We start from the raw sequence: 13,619 nt of genomic DNA, 5'->3' as shown, positions 1-13,619 counted from the left end.
TAGACATGTTCTTTCTTTAGGTGAACTAATTCACTTGACCATATTTCAAAGCATCCTTAAGACAACAATATATTGGTATATTTTCACAGGAAAAATTCTACAGAAAGTCTGACAGATAATTTAGCAGGACTCCTTCATTACAAGTGCTTACACAGCAACTCAATTATCCGCGGACTCTCAGACTGCCTTTCAGCCACACAATGTTTGTACAACACTGGTAAAACACACTTATGTTCAATTTACAAGTAGATAAATCAAGACCTACTATCTTGGAAATAAAATCTAAGAGAAGCAGTAGAGCAAACAACATACAACAGCTGGGTTCATCCCTGGTTTCTCACTACAGAAAGCCTAGACAAAACACTTGAAGTTTTCAAGGTTTTTGCTCAGCCACAAGAGCAAAGCACACCCTTCTATATAAACTGGAACTCTTTGATAACCACTCTGCTTGCCAGACTAGAAGCAGTTACAGAAAGGCAGAAAATAGAGGAAGATGATAACATTAAGATAGTTGGGAATGTATTTCACAGAACTTTCATGCTTCAGTGCTGTTCCATCAGATACCTGAGGGAAAGCATGACTTTGGTCATGTTTTGGACTGGCTTTCATCATGCCTGAAATTCATCACTTGGAAGTAAGCTGTATCAGTTCACCAGCACAGCGTTTTTTCTTTTTTTCTTTTTTTTTTTTTTTTTTTTCCAGCTGGGATATTCACTGTCTAATTAGTCAGTTGAATTATTTCACTAATGGGTTCAGTGAAGGCAAGAACTAACGAAAGAGAAGTGCTGGAAACACACAGCCCCGAGCGAAGGCAGGGCAGGGAAACCTGAGCAGGACCACTCCTTTCAAGAGCAGTTAGATGCTCAGCAGTTCGTTGAGCAGAGGAGCTCAACTCATCTTATATAACTTCAGCGTAACTTGAATATCATTGCTGTCCTATGCAGCCAACATGGAATGACACAGCTGCCCGGCACAGCCTAAGATAGATGCCTGAATTTCAGCAGCGTGAATGTCTGAAAACCATGTGATGGCTCACGGACCATTTCTATTGTGAATTTAAAGCAATTGTAATGTCTGAGACAGTTTCTTCAATGCTCATAACTGAATTCAAATTAAAAGCAACAACCAAGAGATGCAAGCCTAAGCATCTCTGCCTGAGGCAGAAGAACTGATATATTAACTATATGTTGGTGGAACACATAGTACCTCAGGAAATGCATTTGCTCCAAAACACATTAAGACTGTCAACAATTTGGCTTGGATGTTGACAGCGTGGTACACAATACAAAATCATTACCATGCCACAGTATGCAATAAAACTGGGCTTTAACACTGACAGCAAGGCTATAGGGAGAAAAGGTACATGGCCAGCACCTAAAATAAAAAAGTTCCCAGGTTGGAATCGCAAGGGATTAAATTTATAGTTTATGTGATATGAAAAGGTCAGATTAGATTGCAAGGTTTTTTCTGGCATGAGAAAATACTCTTTGATCCTGCTGCTTATCATCTATTACCACTGTTCTTCGTTTCTCCATCACCTATGTACACTCGCAACATGTATGTTACAATGCTGTCCTCATACACACCCTGTCCACCACGGGGAGTCCTTCAGCCAACAGAGTCAGAACTGCCTGCAGAGCTCAACATGAATAGGGTAAGGAACAGACCCTGGGTATGGACAAGAGCTCTGCTGTAAAGGCAGCTCAAGGCTTTGGCAATCAAAATAAATCTTGTACTACAAACTGGGGCTTGGCTACATCTTTTAATTAACCAAAACATCTATAGTAAAATAATTATTTCGTATTCCAGGACAAAACTTGCTTCTTCTACTTAAAGCAACATCAAAGAAAGAAAAAAATCAAGGCCTAAACAAAAATGCAGTGCATTTTCTGTGCAGGAGAATAAAATTTGCTGCTCAATAGCATAGAATACCACTAAAGTAGAGGTAAGAGATGCATTCAAAAGACATCTATATGAGCAAAAGTGACATCATCCATAGTTAAAACAGCCACAAGTTATATGGTATGTGAACTATTAAATTCATGACAGCAGTATACTACTGACTGCCCAAAGAATACATTTCTCTCTCTAGGAAATTCAATAAATAACTGCCCATCTCAAAGGTTTTATATGTTCCTGTGAAAAGCTAGGAGTAGCCAATACCAGTGACATGGTGGTAAACTAGAGAAGTCCTCCAGTAACCTATAGAAATCCTCCAACTTCAAAAAATGCCCTGTTAAAACTATTGGACTCATTGCCACAGAATGTCATGAATACTACATTTTAGGTGAGTTAAAAAAGCAATTAAATAAAATAATGAGAGAAAAAAAAATCTATTTGGGGCTATTAAACAGGACAATACCAGATCTGGCTTAGGAAGTCCCTAAGCAGAAATTGCCAGAGCCTGGGAGATTACAGGGGCAAAGACTGTGTGCTTGCCCTTGGCCCAGTGCTCCTCCCTAGGCATTTTTTACTGGTCACTGTTGGAAACAGGATACCACGCTGAGTAGAGACAGTAGAGACACTCTAATGCCAAGAGCTCACAAGAGATGGGCAACTCAATATTATGCTGCTTTAATATGCAAACAGCCAGATTTGGTTCTTGTATACAGAGTCTAATGAAGACAAGGGAAATTGTGTGTCTGCTACCTAGGGGTAGAGTTCTCCACAGCTGAGAACAGAAGCACACTTTGGACATTTAAATGACATCTTTTTGCTACTGCATCCAATCTATTATGCTAAAAATTTCACCAACAGAAATCAGTACATGCAGTGGATGACAGTTTTTTTGAGGCAGGTGGGGTGGTTTTTGTTGTTGCTTTGAAGAAACTAGACAAACTCATTGAAGCCAAAACAAATCAGAGCCCTCAGCTAAAAGAGGGCTCCTCCAGGAGCTCCTCCCTCTCCCAGGCCAAATAGTTTGGCCTCCTTATAAGAGAAAAAAGTGCAAATTCTCAGTTTGAATAAATGATGCTCAGAGACCACAAGATAAAGCTCATGCTATATTAGAAATCCATTGTGACCAACACTCTGGGAAACCACTCAATCTGTTCTCTATATGGTTTGACTCCCTCATCAAGGGCTGGAAGCAAGAGAACAATCCATACTGCTGGGTGTGAGGCTAAGTGCTGGGTCCTGTACTTGGGCCACAGCAACCCCATGCAACGCTACAGGCTTGGGGAAGAGTGGCTGGAAAGCTGCCCAGCAGAAAAGGACCTGGGGGTGTTGGTCAACACCTGGCTGAATATGAGCCAGCAGTGTGCCCAAGTGGTCAAGAAGGCCAATAGCACCCTGGCTTGTATCAGGAACAGTGTGGCCAGCAGGACTAGGGAAGTGATCGTGCCCCTGTACTCGGCACTGGGGAGGATGCACCTCGAATACTGTGTTCAGTTTTGGGCCCCTCACTGCAAGAGAGACATTGAGGGGCTGGAGCGTGTCCAGAGAAGGGCAACAAAGCTGGTGAAGGCTCTGGAGCACAAGTCTGATGAGGAGCGGCTGAGGGAACTGGGGTTGTTTAGCCTGGAGAAAAGGAGGCTCAGGGGAGACCTTATCACTCTCTACAACTACCTGAAAGGAGGTCATAGCGAGGTGGGTGTCAGTCTCTTCTCCCAAGTAACAAGCAACAGGATGAGAGGAAATGGCCTCAAGTTGCACCAGGGGAGGTTTAGATTGGATATTGGGAAAAATTTCTTCACCGAAAGGGTTGTCAAGCATTGGAACAGGCTGCCCAGGGAAGTGGTTGAGTCCCCATCCCTGGAGGTATTTAAAACACGTGTAGATGCGGTGTTTAGGGACATGGTATAGTGGTGGTCTTGGTAGTGTTAGGTTAATGGTTGGACTTGATGATCTTAAAGGTCTTTTCCAACCTAAACGATTCTATGATTCTACGTTTTTCACTGCTCTACAGCTCAGCTCCTTGGAAGCTTATCTTCCCCACTGCTTTACTGCTTTAGTGACCTTGAAAACATAGATAGAGATAATAGAAGCAGAACACTAAAAGGATTATTGCTTTTATTATCCTACTATTAGGAAGCTGATTAAAAGCACATATCCTTTCACAGACTACCCTGGGCATTAGCACTCTCAGCTTTCTTATAAAAGGTCACTGGACAGGATATTAAACGTAGCCTTAAGTATTGAGCACTCTTCACTTCCAGCACAGGTGTCCTTCTCATGGCAAATGTCGCAGGGACTTGTCTGTCTCTAGCCCAGGAGTCCTTTTTTACTTCTTACTAAAACACAACAATAACAACACGGATTTTCATAAGAAAACATCACTGGCCTCCTAAAGAGCTAAAGAATGGTGGTGGGTGACAGATAGTTGCATAAGTAGCTGCAACTTCAGCTGCAGGATTTTGGCCAGATGCCCTGTTTGTGATTGTCCCTATGAGCAACTCCACCAGGCACCAGTGAAGACATGCATAAGCTGGCTCAGACCCCTCAACACTTTCCTGCTGAGTGGCAATACAAAGCCAAAATAACTGTGTGAGAACCACCAGAGATATCACCTCATATTTTCACAATGCCAAACTAAGTGCATTTTACAAGGTCTGAAGATAGGGCCTTTAGTATTTTCTCATGATACTAGCAAGCTGCTTTCTAATGTCACACCTTATGTAGCTACCAGCTGCATTGGCATGAGGTAGGATCTCCTAATGTCTTCTCCTACCATGTGGAAATGGCAGGGCATGAACCGTGATGACACTCAATGTAAAACAGATTCTCCCAAACCCAGAAAGAGGTCAGACAGGGAGAATACGCTCCCTGTACAATAGCCTGTACAACTTACCAGTTACAAAATCAGTGTATTTAAGAATAGATTGCAGTGGTCATCTCCCTAAACACATGACAGTCTTATTGCATGGTCACACATCTCCTTTAATATAGTAGTTTTTATTTCATACCTGTTTTGGGTAGCAATGTATATGCTGGAACACCAGGGCAATATGGTGTTTAATTGAGGATAAGAGCAGATTGCCAAATGGACACAAATAACTCACAGTAGCTTAAGCTATTTTCTCTGATGCTATCTACCTCTACTTTCAATACATCACTGCTTTTATGGAAGAATCCCCTACAAGTTTACAGAGCACCATGAGTCAGCGTCATCGCTCAGAATAAAACCGGGTGAGGGTCAGCTGTTTTCCTGCTGTTATTGGCCCAAAGAAGTGAAGGAGTCCTGCTTGCTGACAGTTGTTACGCAACGGAGATAACCCATCTGTCTGCAGTCATTTGCAGGTGTCAGGAGAAGCTAAGAATAAACCAGGAAAAGCCTCCGGAAAGGTCTGCTAAGAAGTGAGCTGAAAGAAACATCTCTCAAGATACCATGTGCATACCCTCGCTTTACCTGAAAACACATCCTTATGCAACCTGTACTAGATGACTGCAAGTCATAATCACATACTGCAGTTAAAATTACTGATTAACCTATCCAGGAGGTGTTAAAACAAGCAGAGGAAAGTAGATGTTAGGAACAATAGTTACATCCCTGTTCATATAGGATACACTAGAGTTGCTAAGCTTAAGAACTTGCTAAGCTTCCCCTCCTGCTCATTAACAGAGAATTATGAAGCAAATTGCAGAATTTTAAATCCTGCTTATCCAGAAGCCCGATGAATTAGGATTTCTTTCTTTCTTTTTTTTTTTAATAGTTTGTCTCAAAAGAGCTACAAAAAATATGCAAGCATATCCAGCAGAGAAAGCAGGTCAAGCATTGACCCCCGTTTGGAAGGAGAGCTGGTCAATAAAAAGAAAGAAGCCAGTTAGGATGTAATTGGGCACTCCTAGTCAGGAAGATACTAGGTAGAAAAGAAAGGAGAGAAGAAACATGATTGTCGAAGGATGACTGGTCTCCCCAGCAGAGACTGGGACAAATCTTCTGCTGTTGTGAATGAGATGCATTTCATGTCCTTGCTTGCAAACTGAGGAAGCATGCTATGATCAGACCCTGGAAATTAAAAAAATAAACCTGTTCTTGTGCCAGCTTTAAGCTTCTTGTTTTCCTCGTTAATAAGATCAAGAAATTTCCTTGCAAGAGAAAGCTCTATAATTCTGTAAACTTATGAAAGTTTGTGAAAGCCAGGATTGCTGATTATCTCCTGAATTAATGCTGAAGCTTTGGAGCAGTGTAGCAGCTAAATTAGTACTTAAACTGTACATACAGGTCAGGATTCAAAAAGAACTGTTAATTCTTCTAAGACATGCAAAGCAAGCCTACTATCAAAGTCTTCAGGATAAACACAGTGGTCCTGGGTTTGGTCCCACTTACTCTAAGCACAATAGAATTGCAGCAATACAAAAACTGAGAGAACAAGATTAGAAGGAAGCCCAGGTAATAAAGGGTCATATCAAATGAAAAGCTGACCTTCACTTTGTTGCATTTGAATTTTTGCCAAAGGAAAAATTTGCAATGCCTTTCAAAAGAAAATGTAATATGTAATCTAACCCACATGCTCTCCCAAATCAAAGGTCAATAATATTAATTGTACCTTTTTACATTGCGCCCAAAAAACTGAATATACTGTATCTATTGAAGTGTCTAATACCAGCTAGAATAAAGAACAGCAGAAGCCAAATCTGGATGAAAATATCTCTTCTGGAAGTCACCATATATTGGCTTCATGCAATATTATAAAAATACCTATAGGTAGAAGAAGCTTTTAATTCAATGCAGCAGTAAAGAGTTGCAATGAAATTTATTTCCAGGGAAAATACCCAAACAAGCAAACCTTTGCTCAGCATAAAAAGCAACAGTCTTTGTAGTGGAGCAGAAAGACTCATCCTCTTCTCTCTTTTCAAAGAAATAAAGCTCTGTAAATGCTGAGAACATTAGTAATCTGAACCCTCTCGATGCTCTGATTGACTTGGCCTTGCTATCGGCAGGGAGGTGGAACAAAGGAAGGGCACGAAACGAACCTGAAACTCAGTAGCCCACTTCCAGGCACTACTGTTGGTACTAAGAAAATCACTGGTAAATATTTAGCTCATTCGCTTTTACAGTGGACAAGCAACAGCTATTCCGCAGACCATAAACTCTTAAAAAGACAAGAGAAAGAAATAACCTATCCGCACTGCTGAGCACCGACACAAATCAAAGGAGAGTAATGAGGTCTGACTGCATGTTTCAGGCATCATTTATTGAGCTGGGTACAAGTCAGAAGGACATGATTTCTCTGGTAATGGGCTTATTGTACCTAGGACCTGCTCTTTGGCAAAGCAGAGCATTGCCCAGATTCCCTGAAGACTTAAACCTAGCCATTTCATCATTTGAAGGCAGGGCCTGTACTTCCTTTGTTCTGTTCTAATAACACAGCTGGTTCTACGTACCTGGTGATAAAAAAGAAACTGGCAAACCTGTGGTGTTATACAGAGGAAAAGGAAAAGGGAGGAGCATTTCCAGCTTGCTTCTGTTCCCTAGAAACACTGGTTTTCTACTACCATTGCTTGGCAGAACCCAGAAAACTTCATATAATGAAGCAAATAATGATGGGTCAACAATATGTGTAGCCTGAGAATAGGATGGGAACAGAGAAGGAACCTCAGATCAATCTCACAAACATCCGAAATGGGTTGTGTAGATAAGGAAGCAAGAAATACTATGTTTTGCTGGATTTTTCCTTGCACTAATCCATACTGTTGCCTGGAAAAGAAAACTCCAAGTGTCCATTGTTTCTCCTTGGGTTTAATGAACGACTCGCATACCAGCTAAAATTTTTCAGTATCACTCTACTGACGGACGAGGACTGGACCCATTGCTTGCAGGTTTTTGTTCCTGCTCCATATACTGCCAAAATTGTGATGCTGCAAGAAGTTTCCCCAACCAATTTCAATATAGATATTCCTTCAGCTGCAATTGCTTTAGAAAAGTCCAAGACTATATATTTTTTTTAATTTTATTTTTTCTTTTTTAGGCTACAACTAAGGAGCACTAACTAGAAGTGATCAGAAGACACTACGGTTTGTCCATATTAGCCAGGTATATCTAAGGCTTTGGCACTTCATTTTAACTCTCGGGTTTTTGAAAGGTGAGCCTCAAACTGCTGCTGCATGGTTCAGTTTGTACAGAAAGTAATCACACAATAAAGAATAAGCTGCAAAGAGATATGGATAGAGTTTTAACATTTACCAAAAAAAGCTGGCCTCATGTTTTTTTAGCCATCACGTTCTAAGAAAATTTGCTGCAAATAATAAGAGCAAAGTCACTGCCCTGCAGTTAGGACTAGGTGCACAGCCTGCTTAGACTTGGCTTGAGAGCATATCAGGAATAGGACATGTCCTGTTTTATGATGAGCATGTTTGGAATTCAAGGAAATTAACTTTTTTTTTCCCAAAAATTATCATCCTACATCTGTATTTGAATCCACAAATGGTTCCTGATAGAATAACACGTTGATTAAGTCATCAAACAAAACACTCTCTGGCACTGGTAGCAGCAAGGCAGCAGCTGTTTCTAAGAGCAATTGTACATCAAGTGAAAAAGCTGGCAAGCTTCAAGTTAACATTTAGCTGTCTGACCAGGTTATCTTTTTCAGTAGCAAGAAATGTGGAGTCAGCAGGAATTTTTCTACCCAAAGTACACAGAAGGAAAGGAACCTCTGCCTTTCAATTCATTATTTAATATACTTGATGCAACCCTTATGTTCACAATCTGTAGCTACACTGAGAAACATAAGTGATCCAAAAGCTCCAAGGACCTTAATCATTACAGAACATGCAGGAGGAACTTGTTGACAACAGCAGCAGTAATTTAAATCTGCTGGCGCTTTCGGAGACAAACAGCTCTATAAAATCCAGCTGGAGGTGGCTTCCCTTCCTCTTGGTCTCTGAATGCTGATGCCAGGACATCCTAACCTACATCCACTGGGTGATTAGCAGGGAAGTTGGTAAATCCTGTAGGTGATCACGTGGAACACACTAGTAGGTTAGGGGGGCTTTTTCTCTCCTGAGAGAAGCATGAAGCAATTCTACTGCAGCCATCACAGGGAGAAATGCTCCCCCAGAAACAACCTGTGTGGTTCTTCACAGCATTTTTACTGCTAGACAGCAACCATGGATTTTTCATGGAAATAGCTACCCTCTGCAAAATTACAAATCTTCACTATCAAAATCTACAAGCAATAATGGGTTGGTGCTGTTAAGGCTTTTTTTGCTTCTCCACCAGAAAGTTATTTTCTTATGAATTTTTAGACAAATTCTTACAAATCATTCCCACCCGTGCCAGGAGAGGAAAATCAAATGTTTTCCTTGAGCAGAACTTGCATAACAGCCTCCACATCCTCTTTAATGCCATTTCTGGAATAAACATCTTTTAAAAATTTGTTCTTTGATAGACTTGTCCAAATACCAGGAACCTCTCAAAGAACAAGAGAAGAGTCTGCCTTTTGAAACACTCACTGGTTACCTCTGCTGCCAATGACAGCCCGTTATCACTGATTCTTGTCCTACTTGTTCTCGAGAAGTCTCTCTCAAAGTAAACGCTGGCCAGTTGGATCTGCTGCTCCCCAAATCTCTACAGAATCAAGGACTTGTTGACAAAACTAGCAAGCATGCAGAGTGCTGGGGCAAAAAACATCCCATCTCTACCTGCATCAGAGGAGGATGTGCTGCAGCAGTCTGAGACTTCACAAGTCTCCCATCACCAGTGAGACCCTCCTGGAGTCTTGCCCTTTTGTGCAGACCTCTGTCTCCCTGCTACCTGCTACAGTGTCACTCAAAACATCCTCGAAGATTGGCACCTACCAGTTTTTTAGTCTGTAAAAATTCAAAACACTTTTCCGTATTTTAAGGGACAAGGGTAGTACATTAAAAATCAAGAGGCTTAAAGACAAGACTATGAAAAGGCGATAAACCATCTTTGCTGTAATTTTTTAGATTAAGTCTACAGGAGCTTTTATGAAGCTAGTGAAAATCTTCTAGAGGAACCTTTAGGGCTCATCAGTTTAAAATTATTTTCTTCCTGCTCCCTCCTCACTAATATTGCTCAAAAAACAATGCTGAAAATAGTTGTCAGCAATGTAATCCAGGCTGTGAAAGGCACTGAAAAGGCTTCTATGCCTACAAGTTGCACAGCTCCTCAAGGCACATCACTTTGGCTCCTTGTTGTATTTTTCCATGTTTTTAATTTAAAAGGGCAGTAACCTTTATCGCATGAAACCAAGATGGCAAAACATTAGATTTGATATGTGTGCTGGACTGCCTCGCTGTGAACTACAGGAAAAAGTGCTGCCTTGAGATTCCCTGAGTTTGAAACAGGAGAACGCGTGTTACTTGTCTCCCTGCTCCCAGCTCAAGGTAAGGTTTGCCCCATGTCTTTTTTTTCCACATAGCAGCCCACAGCAACCAAGTCAGGTGAGCAAACCCCTGCAGAAGTTTGCCCTAAATAGGATGTAACTGTTGCTGGACAGCAGCGAGCATCTCACCAGCACACCTACAGGAACTTGACCCTTACCCTAATACTTATGCTTTCAAAATATTATAAACAACTGATAATCAAATAAAAAGCAAAGCTAAAAACCACACAGCCAAAACCTTGGGATTAACATTGCAACTGTAGACCAGCCTACCATTCACTTTGCTTTTATGCAGTATTTCACCCCAAATTTTATGTTTGCCAGTAAACTTTTCAAAATAAAAAGCAATTTCATTTGTGTTTGTGCAATATCCACTACCATGGGACCTTGCTGGTTGGAAGGTACAGAAACTGCACTGTTAAATGTGTGTTCAAGAACACAAATAAGTATTTTTGCATTTGCAGTAAGAATGAGGAAAAACTATAAGATATGTGCCTGAAGTTTGAGATTAGATAAAAGTTCTAAGAGTCACTATACATATCTAATTAGCAGAATGCACAGAAACACTGATCCACTGATGCTTTACAAGAGAGTGAGAAACTTCTGTGTTTGGGTGAGATTACCTAGAATTGGCACATCTGGAGGGCACAGCAGGAGACCAGTGCCATGCCACAGGCACTGGTGTGTTCCCAGAGACACCCATAACCTGGCGCATGCTGCTGATTGCGTGGGCTGGCAGGCAGGGGTGTGCAGGCAAACAAACACTTTTCTGGCCCCTTCTTCCCCTTCACACAAGAGAGCAGAGACTTGGGTCCTTCCCTGCTCCAGAGGGAGGAGGTACACAGCTGGGAAGGCAACACTTGCTGCCCTGCCAGCAGCACAGCAGCAATGTCTTCCTCACTTCCCAATGGTTTTAGCTGCATCGGTCTGCAGGGAAACGCCCAGAAAAATGTCTCTTCTCAATGTCCAGTTCTGCAGTGTCAATCTCAAACTACAAAGCACTTCTAATGCAGGATCACGGAAGAGGATGCAAAACCAGCTCAGTCCTGTAGTTGCAAGGAAGAAGAAATGCTGGCAATAATGGAAAGGCATCATCAATATTATTGTGATAAAATGTTTGTAATTACTACACTGGCAATTTTTCCAAATGGGTTGGCTTAGAGACAGGTCTCTTGCACTGATTACTAAATTATTTTCTTTACAAAGGTTTAAGTGGCTCTGTTTTCCAGATGAATAGCTTGAAGCCACTTGGTTCAGAGCTTTAGTCCCCTGAGATTCACCTTGGACAGTAAAGAAATGAGACAAATTAACACTAAATTATTCTGTGTGTGAACCCAGCAGTGGTTTGGCTGATGAGACCACTTCAGGTAAAGTACCTTTCAATTTAAAATAAAGACAGAGGTGAACTGGGGCTAGCTAAAAGTTACAAGAAGTCAGAATCAGTATTTGCTAACAAAGCATTTTAAACCAAGTAAACCTTCCTAAAGAGAATCTTTGGTTCACCTCATCACATCTCATCTGGGAGAGATGCCTTGCCAGGCAAATTAAGGGCAGTGGGTTGGCATTGGCACTTTCCCAATCTAGCCAACCCAGCCACTGCCAGACTTCTGGACTGCCCTCTCCCCCTCACCTGCGCCCAAGGAGCAGCATTGTTTCTATCCAAACATACAGTAATACATTTGCCCGGCATTTACTGACCAACACTTACTTTTTTCTTGAAAGAGAGCACCTGCGCTCAGGGAGGGAAGCTCTTTGCAGCTGCCTGCACATCTGGTGCGTGGTGACGCAACGCTGCTGGCAGGGACCAAAGCAGGGAGAGGCCGTCAGGGAGCAGGGCAACTATCTCACTCTCACGCGGTACCACCTAGACGCAGGTTTCCATCAGCCTTTGCTAACACAGAAAAGGTGCCAGGCAGCACAGCAGGAAACAGCAAAGTTCAGCCCCTCTGGTAGCTGCTCCAAAGAGGATTTGAGGCCAGTGTACGGTGACAAGCTAGGAAAGTTTGCTCCATCTGTGACTCAGGGTCTTGCTAGCATGCCTTCAGTGGGCTCTTTTCGAAGCACTCTGCACTTGTGGATGGCACTGAGCTGAACTGCTTACCAGGGAGGAGAATCAAATACACCAGGGAGACCTCTGGAGGAAGAGAGAGAGAAGAATGAAGAACAATGTTCATCCTTGAAATTTGAATCTATCTGTGGCTTCCACACAGTACATTTCAAACATCCCCATTAAATTAGTCCATTAGATAAAATCCTATTAATCAGATGGTTTGGTCATCTGTGGCTTACTCAGAATTTGTTGTGGTTTTAGTATTTTATCATAAAACATAGTTCTGGGTAATTCAAACCTCACAACACCAAGGAAAATTGCCCACAATTAACAGCTTCAAATATGAGCAGCTTTCATCACACAAACACCAGCAAGAGCTCACACCACTCTCTACTCCACTTTACTTGTTTATTTAGTCTTGTTTACATCTGAATTTCTTCTCTGGGTTCAATTGATGCAAGCTCATGCTTATTTGAATTTCTCTTCTGCAAACACAACACACCAGCTCCAGCCAGGAAGCTTTAATCCGTCACCAAAGTTTTTCAGCAATCAGACCTCTACGTGTTAACTTTGGTAATTAAAGTAGCGTATCTGACAAATTAGCAGAAGGGAATATAATGGTATATTTCTATGCAACAGGGAGAATTTCTACCTTCTGCAGTCACTGGTGGACTATCAAAGCCAGTATAGCATGACACATGATGTTGCAGCATCCCTCGGCTAGAAAAGTAAGTAATCTGAGTCACCCATGAACAGAAACAAATTTTAAAAGTCATTAAAAAGCTACTAAACCTCACAAAATTAAATAAATACATTAATTAATTAAAACCTCTATGAAACACCAGAGTTGAATTTTGCTGTAGTAGTATCACATGGTTTTGGAAACTGCCCTTCAGTAAACCAACCAAAACTTGGCATGTTTTCATCTCCGCTTATTCTCCCCGGCTATGTCTACAGCATCATCAGACACCCATCTGAAACATCAGAAAGAAATGAAAAACAGGATGGAGGGATTCAAGAAAAATAAATACTAGTATCTAGCTTTCATCCTGTTCTTTTCATTCATGAACCTCAAACTCATTTATCCAAGACAGTGAATAGTATCCTTTTGCAAGCGTGAATTGTAGCCATGAGCCACTACACGTATCATGGAATACAGCATGGCTGGCAAGGGGAGTCAGTCCAGCACGGGAGTCCAGGCCAAGGAAGAGCATGATAGTTTGAGACACTGAGTACCTCTTGCTCCAAAACATCACTGCTGCACAGCCTAAGAAAATAAA

The 13,619-nt window shown here is 41.6% G+C and overlaps 1 protein-coding gene across 16 annotated transcripts in view; it reads right to left on the bottom strand.

Moving 5' to 3' along the window:
- The window catches only part of HTR2C (5-hydroxytryptamine receptor 2C), a 181,895-nt gene that overhangs the window by 70,834 nt on the left and 97,442 nt on the right, over nucleotides 1–13,619 (bottom strand). For 12 of the 16 annotated variants that reach the window (XM_075513022.1, XM_075513016.1, XM_075513026.1 and 9 more), the window contains one exon: nucleotides 11,998–12,421. The exons of the other annotated variants lie outside the window; for them this stretch is intronic. The gene's annotated coding sequence lies outside the window, so the exon portion shown is untranslated. The remainder of the gene's footprint in view (nucleotides 1–11,997; nucleotides 12,422–13,619) is intronic. 16 annotated transcript variants of the gene reach the window in all.

This window comes from Mycteria americana, chromosome 10, assembly GCF_035582795.1.
Source record: "Mycteria americana isolate JAX WOST 10 ecotype Jacksonville Zoo and Gardens chromosome 10, USCA_MyAme_1.0, whole genome shotgun sequence".
NCBI lineage: Eukaryota > Metazoa > Chordata > Aves > Ciconiiformes > Ciconiidae > Mycteria > Mycteria americana.
Note: the sequence above shows the minus strand (reverse complement) of the source record. Positions and strands in the feature narration are given on the sequence as shown.